Consider the following 8,300-nt stretch of genomic DNA (forward strand, 5'->3'; position numbering starts at 1 on the left):
GAGGGCCGTCTGCTGGCTTGCAGTTTCCTTTGTTCTTCTGCTCTGTAGAGTGCACTCTATGCGTCAGGAGTCTCGGTTGACACTGTTTTCATCTGCCTTCGGTCAATGTCCGAGGGGACGTTTGTCCGGTGTCATTGAGGTGGCTGTTCTTTGCTGGCGTCTCTCTTGTGGGATGGCCACCTCCCTAGTGGGTTGTTCTCTTGTCACATGCCATCCCCCTCAACCTCTCCTCCAGCAGTCTGATCCTCTTCCTCCATCCCCTCTCCTCCTCCTCCAGCAGTATGATCCTCTCCTCTAGTGCTTTGTTCTGCTCCTGCTTCTGCTCTTTTCCTGTTGAAGTTGTCTCACCACTGTACAGAGTTGCAGATATGTCTCTCTCCACCTCCAGCTCTCCTGGTCTTGAGTTAAGGGTTTTGTGTGACTGTATGCACGTGTTGTATTGTGGTCTGTGCTGACTGGAGTGTAATCACCTGCTGTTCCAGCTCCACCGCCTTACCTCCAGCTGGTAATTTATCCTTCATTTCAATAGAGGGAGGAGTGCTCTGTACTGGGAGGTTGACTGTTTGCTGAGGTGTTGCTCGTCTGTGGGTTATATGGGAGGAGGTCTGGTCTGACCCACTTGGGTGGGGATCTTTATCAAGGGAGAGCTTCTCCTCTGGGCCTTTGATTCTTCTGGGCTAGTTCTTTGATGGTGAAAGTCCAGCTGAAACTGTTTGTGGTTGCCCTGTACCATTTACTGTTCCAGACTTATTATAGATTTATATTAGCTGACTCCTCTCGTCCTCGTTGTCCAAGAATCCTGAGTTTCCACCCCTCCGTTAACCCCCCTCCTCTTAACAGAGGGTAGTGTGGCTAATATAGCACTGTGCCATGCCAGGGGGATTGTTTGTGTGGAAGATAAGGTTGCTGATGTTCCCATATTTTGTAATAGTCAGCAAAAGTGTCTCTTGATTTTCCATAAGGAGCTTCATTTTGTGATCTTTTCTTGCCTTATCATTCTTAACACTCACCAGGGTAATGTATTTTAATTACCTCTGAACCGCGGAGAGCAGCTTCTAAGGCCTCTCCATTTGGTTGGGAGACTATTCGACTTCTCCTGCCATTGTTTGGGCTAATTGCTTTGACACCTCTCACTTGACACGTCAGTGCTAGTTGAAGCTGTATCAAGCTTGGAAGAATTAATGTTACCATTCAGGCCTTAAAGTAATGTCATGTATTTTTCTTCTTGGCTTTTGAAAATAGAATATAGTTTCAGACTAAACATTACTCCACTCAAGTTCCAGGTTGGGTGGTGTTTTCAGGTTTCTGTTGTTTTTCCAGAGAATATGCTGTAAAGAATTATAAACCTGGTTGTTTGAACTTTTCAGGTGATTCGTAATTCCGTCCAAAATCAGTTGGAGGTTTTGAGTTTTTGATTTGAAGTGAAGGTTATGTAAGTAGAGGTAGCATCTCTGTATGTGTCCTGACAAAAAATCCAAGTTTATCTAACTCTAAAACCTATCTTTTTTAAAGAAAATGCTGAAAATGCAGGAGCTCATCTGATCGTGACCTCTCTCTCTGTTCCTCTCTATCTATCTCTCTCTCTCTCCCTGTCTCTCTCTCTGTCTGCCTCTCTCTCTCTCCCTGTTCTCTCTCTCTGTCTGCCTCTCTCTCTCTCCCTGTCTCTCTCTCTGTCTGCCGCTCTCTCTCTCCCTGTCTCTCTCTCTGTCTGCCTCTTCTCTCTATCTCTGGTCTTTGTCTGCCGCTCTTCTCTCTCCCGTCTCTCTCTCCGTGTCTGCCTCTCTCTCTATCTCTGTTCTCTGTCTGCCCTATCTCTCTCCCTGTCTCGTCTTCTCTGTCGTGCCTCTCTCTCATTATCTCTGTCTTCTGTCTGCCACTCGCTGCTTCTCCCTGTGCTCCTGCTCTCTGTCTCCCTCTCTCTATGTATCTCCCTCTGCCCTCCCTCTCTTCGGTCTCCTCTCTCTCTTCTCTCTCTCTCTGTTCCTCTCTCTGCCTCTCCGCCCTTTCCTTCTTGTCTTCTTGTCTTTCTCTCTCTCTTCTGTCTCTCCCTGTCTCTCGCTTCTCTTTGTGCTCTCTCTCTGCCTCATCTCTCTGCCGCCTCGCTCTCTCTCTGCCTCTCTGTCGTCCTTGTCTCGTTCTCGTCTCTCTCTGCTCTCCCTCTCTCTGATCTCTCTCTGCCTCTATCTCTCTCCTTCTGCTCTCTCGTCTGCCGTCTTATTCTCTCTCTCGGTCTCGGTCCTCTCTCTCTCTGCCTCTATTCTCTCTCTCCGGTCTTCTCCGGTCTCTCCTCTCTCTCTCCGTCTTCTCTTCTCCATCTCTCTTTCCTCTCTCTCTCTCCGTCTCCTTTCTCCATCTCTCTCTCTCTCTCTCTCTCTACTCTCTCTCTCTCTCTCTTCTCTCTCTCTCTCTCTCTCTCTCTCTCTCTCTCTCTCTCTCTCTCTCTCTCTCTCCTCGCTCCTCTCTCTCTCTTCCCTCCTCTCTCTCTCTCTCTCTCTCTCTCTCCCTCTCTCTCTTCTCTCTCTCTCTCTCTCTCTTCTCAAGGAGACATTCAAAATGGATCATTGCTCTTGTAGCCTATAGCGTGTGTGGCTCTGCCTCACCCAGGAAACCCACTCCCATCTCTGCTATGCATTATTCAGCCGGCTAATGGTTATCCCCGGTAGTAACGTATAGCGACCGGTAGGGACAGGAGCTGCTTCAGAACAACGTCAGCCTGCATGGAGAAGTCGGAGGCTGAGCTAGCCAGTCCAGACACTTCAGAGGATGCGGGCTACTTGACCTGGATAGTGGTGACTGGGCCTGATGGGGGAGGTGTACAGCGTGGTAGGTAGTAGCTTAATGGCAGCTTCCTTGTATGTTAGGCAGAGAAGTGGGACAACCTTTTCTTTCTCACAGGGGTGTAGGGGGGAAAAAAAGACACTTTTAAGCCTAATTTTTGTATTAATTTGTTTGGGGTTTTAGGCTGGTTTTCTGTATAAGCACTTTGTGACATCGGCTGATGTAAAAAAAAAAAAAAAAATAAATAAGAGCTTTATAAATACATTTGATTGATTTGATTGATTATCATTTTCTAAAGTTGATATTTTAGTCAACTTTTCTAATCAAATCGACCAACTTGTTGATCATACAAAATAAATCAATCGGTACTCACAAGAATACATTTCTTAAATGATAGAATGAATGCGTCAATCAAAGTGGCGATTTTAGAATGTAAATCTCTTTTTTAAATGTTGTATTATGTTTTTTTTATGCATGCCAGCAAAGCCACTACACAATACTAAACCAATACATTAATTGGACTTTAACGGTGACAAACGGTGCCCACAAACTGTTAGGGGCCCACATAAAGCTGTCCCAACAGCAGAGATTTCTTTTCAACACTATACAGTGAATCCTCACACCTGGCTATCAGCAGAGCCTTGTCTGGCAGCGACACAGTTCATTCAGACTCATTTACTGCCTTTTAAATAACAGAGCTGATATGGTGGCTGACTTGCTTAATTAAACAAATGTGGTTTCTACTGACAATTGAGATGTACAAACTATGGCATAAGGGAACGACGAGCGGATAAGAGGCATTCCGTAATTTTGATTTTGAAATGTACAGTGATAGAATTCAGAACATGGGTCATTCTTACAGTATTCTCCCTGTACACCAAGTCAGAACCGGAGGATAAATAACAGGGGCATGCATATAAGCAGACAATGAAAGCTTTTACAATATTCAATGATGACATTTCTCTAAAACAGGCTATGGGCTACATGTGCACCACCAAGTCAGAACAGTAGGCTGAGTTATGAGGGGAAAATAGACCAAATTATTAGGGTGAGTGTAACAGTTTAACTTTAGTCCGTCCCCTCGCCCCGACCCGGGCACGAACCAGGGACCCTCTGCACACATCAACAACAGTCACCCACTAAGCATCGTTACCCATCGCTCCACAAAAGCCACGGCCCTTTGCAGAGCAAGGGGAACCACTACTTCAAGGTCTCAAAGCGAGTGACGTCACCGATTGAATGAAACGCTATTAGCGCGCACCACCGCTAACTAGCTAGCCATTTCACATCGGTTACATGAGGAACATGGGCTACTAACAGCTTATCATACAACATACACTTAGTATTACTTTCTTAGCTACAGTATATATATCTCCCTGGCACATTACATCATTATGCAGCAACATACAAGACATTTCTGGACTCACCTTGTTGGGCTGGGCTCACTTGAACAGGAATGTGGAGCATTCTGGGAAAATGTTGTTTGTATGTGGCTTTATTACTGTAACTCAAAGATGTATTTGTTTACATTGTTAGCAAACTGTTATTTGACACGTATTAATTACAAAATAACATGTTTGGACACGCCTACTCATTCAAGGATTTTTCGTTCTTTTTTTTTACTATTTCTATAATATTGAAGACATCAAAACTATGAAATAACACATATGGAATCATGTAGTAACCAAAAAAGTGTTCAACAAATCAATATATATTTTATATTTTAGTTTCTCTTCAAAGTAGTCACCCTTTGCCTTGATGACAGCTTTGCACACTCTTGGCATTCTCTCAACCAGCTTCATGAAGAATGCTTTTCCAACAGTCTTGAAGGAATTCCCACATATGCTGAGCACTTGTTGGCTGTTTTTCCTTCACTCTGCGGTCCATCCTTATCTCAATTGGGTTGAGGTCAGGTGATTGTGAAGGCCAGGTGATCTGATGCAGCACTCCATCACTCTCCTTCTTGGTCAAACAGCCCTTACACAGCCTGGAGGTGTGTTGGGTCATTGTCCTGTTGAAAAACAAATGATAGTCCCACTAAACACAAACCAGATGGGATGGAGTATCACTGCAGAATGCTGTGGTAGCCATGCTGTTTAAGTGTGCCTTTAATTCTGAATAAATCACAGACAGTGTCACCAGCAAAGCACCCCCACACCATCACACCTCCTCCTCCATGCTTCACGGTGGGAACCACACATGCAGAGATAATCCATTCACCTACTTTGTGTCTCACAAAGACACTGCGGTTGGAACCAAAAATCTCACATTTGGACTCATCAGACCAAAGGACAGATTTCCACCTGTCTAATGTCCATTGATCATGTTTCTTGGCCCAAGCAAGTCTCTTCTTCTTATTGGTGTCCTTTAGTAGTGGTTTCTTTGCAGCAATTCAACCATGAAGGCCTGATTCACACAGTCTCCTCTGAACAGTTGATGTTGAGATGTCTGTTACTTGTGAAGCATTTATTTGGGCTGCGATCTGAGGCTGTTAACTCTAATGAACTTATCCTCTGCAGCAGAGGTAACTCTGGGTCTTCCTTTCCTGTGGCGGTCCTCATGAGAGACAGTTTCATCACAGCGCTTGATGGTTTTTGTGACTGCATCTGAAGAAACTTTCAAAGTACTTGAAATTATCTGGAATGACTGACCTTCATGTCTTAAAGTAATGATGGACTGTTCTTGCCATAATATGGACTTGGTCTTTTCCTAGAGCAGTGTCTCCTGATCCTGGTCCTGTAGTAGTCCTAGTCCTAGAGCAGTGTCTCCTGACCCTGGTCCTGTAGTAGTCTAGAGCAGTGTTTCCTGTTCCTAGGTCCTGTAGTAGTCTAGAGCAGTGTCTCCTGACCCTGGTCCTGTAGTAGTCTAGAGCAGTGTTTCCTGTTCCTAGGTCCTGTAGTAGTCTAGAGTAGTGTTTCCTGTTCCTAGGTCCTGTAGTAGTCTAGAGCAGTGTTCCTGTTCCTAGGTCCTGTAGTAGTCTAGAGCAGTGTTTCCTGTTCCTAGGTCCTGTAGTAGTCTAGATCAGTGTTTCCTGTTCCTGGTCCTGTTCTAGTGCTGTAATTAACGATAATACATCCTCTCACAGGCAGTTAGTTGAGTAACTGATAATACACTCTGGACAGGCTGATGAATACTGACAATTAGAGCATGTCGGCAATGTGTGTGTTGATCCTGTGTGTTCATGGCTGGGAGGTGGCAGAATACATTGCTAATTAACGCCGAGATCCTTGTGCAGTCTTTCGTAAGTATTGATATTTATTTAAATGTTCCATATGAAAATGGTATGTTTTTTCCCCTCATTCTGGATTCATCATTCAGAACATGCGGATAAGCATTCCTAAATGGCACATTATTCCATTATTAAAAGAAGTAGACGGAACTGACTAATTGACCAGTAGGCCCACGCCCAAAAGTAGTGGCACTATGTAGGGAATGGGATGCTATTTGGTTGCAACATGGCTATTTTGTTGTGAAGGAGTGTAGGGAGAGGCGCTTTTTTGAAATGTCTTCTTCATTAGGTGAAGGCAAAAAAAGATGTTCAACAATATGTGCCGTGTGAGTAATGATATAATTTTTATTTTAAGGCAAGTCAGTAATACCAGACTACAAATGTTATTTACAATGAGTGCCTACCGGACATGGGTTAGGGGACAGAACGACAGATTTATATTGCTCAGTACTCAGGAGTTATGATCTCACAAACCTTCGGTGTAGCACGTGTGTGATACGCCCTTGTATCCTAACCACTGAGGCTACCTACCGCCTCAAAAGACAATAGGATATCCTGTTGTAACATATTTTCAAATAGGATACTGTTTAACCTATCCTAATCCAATAGGACTGGATGGGACTGGAGAGAGTAGGATACTCGTGACTAATGCTATCCAATAGGAATACGGGTGACTTCATACGGTTGTAATGGTAGACTGCCTATTCAATAGGTTACTGGAACTCTCACTATCTCACATATAGGATTATCCTGTAGTGTGAGGTTCTCTATCCAAAAGCAATTATTGGTGACTTGCCATCACAATAGTGATACGGGTGACTTCCTAATCCAATAGGGAATGGATGACTGGTGACTTCCTATCCAATAGGAATACTGTGACTTCTATCCCCAATAGGATACTGTGACTTCTATCCCGACAACAGAGCTCCCTCACGAGGGGTGCGAGGAACAACTATATGTGTTTTTTACACCCATTGGAGTAGCTTGCTTTCATAACCCCTGCTTCCTGAGATATGATCGAAGACTTCTATACTGATCTCAGTGACCATGCATTGGCACGGCATTACACAAGAAGTGAGCTGGGAATGGCTTTCACAAGCACAAATAAATTCCTTGTTTCCACAATGTCTTGTATACCTTTAACTCTCCCATGTGCATGAAATGGCTTTTGTTATGAATGTTAGTATACAATTGAATCCTACTTCGCAATTATGTATCATGTACATATGTTGTACAAATACAATAATAAAGTAAACAATATATGTTTCAGGGCAATGCCGTTGATCTGAGCAGTTTGATCTTGTTGCAAGCAGAAGAGGGGGGGTCTGTATTAGTGACTTGTAGCAAGCGAGAGGGGAGAGGATATAGTGAATAGAATGGAGTTACTGTAGCAGAGAGAGGGGGATATGTATAGTTAACCTTGTAGCAGAGAGAGGGGTATGTAAAGTTACTTGTACGCATGAGAGGGAGGAATCTGTAGTATGCACGTGACTTGTTGCACGTTCAGAGAGGTAGGTCTCGTTCATAGTGAGTTGTAAAGCACGAAGAGAGAGGGAGGGGTCTGGAGTAGGACTACAAGACGAGAGAGGGTCTGTGAGGTACCTTAGTGAGCGAGAGAAGGAGGGTCTGTATAGTGATTGTAACAGAGAGAGGAGGGTCTCGCTATAACGAGCCTATCGAAACAGACGACGAAGGAGGGCACGTATAAGGTGATTGTAGCGATGGGAGAAGGGGAGAGTCGTGCTCATAGTGACTGTGAGAGGAGTAGAGGTTAGAGTCGCACTACCAGATTACTTGTGGAGAGAGGAGAGGGGGTACTATAGGGTTACTGTAGGCAGAGAGAGGGGGAGAGAGGGGAGTATAGTATAGTTACTTATATGTAGCAAGAGAGAAGGGGGGAACTGGAGACTGGGCAGCTGGAAATGTTTGCTGGTTTAAGTCACGGACCGGACAACACAAACATGGGATTGGAACTGAATGGCAGCTGGAATGTTTGCTGGTTTAAGTCACGGACCGGACAAACACAAACATGGGATTGGAACTGAACTGGCAGCTGGAATGTTGCTGTTTAAGTCACGGACCGGACAACAACAAACAGGGATTGGAACTGAACTGGCAGCTGGAAATGTTGCTGGTTTAAGTCACGGACCGGACAACACAAACATGGGATTGGAACTGAACTGGCAGCTGGAATGTTGCTGGTTTAAAGTCAACGGACCGGACAACACAAACATGGGATTTGGAACTGAACTGGCAGCTGGAATGCTGCTGGTTTAAGTCACATGGAACCAGA

Source organism: Salvelinus sp. IW2-2015, unplaced genomic scaffold (genome assembly GCF_002910315.2).
Source record: "Salvelinus sp. IW2-2015 unplaced genomic scaffold, ASM291031v2 Un_scaffold4353, whole genome shotgun sequence".
Classification (NCBI taxonomy): Eukaryota; Metazoa; Chordata; class Actinopteri; order Salmoniformes; family Salmonidae; genus Salvelinus; species Salvelinus sp. IW2-2015.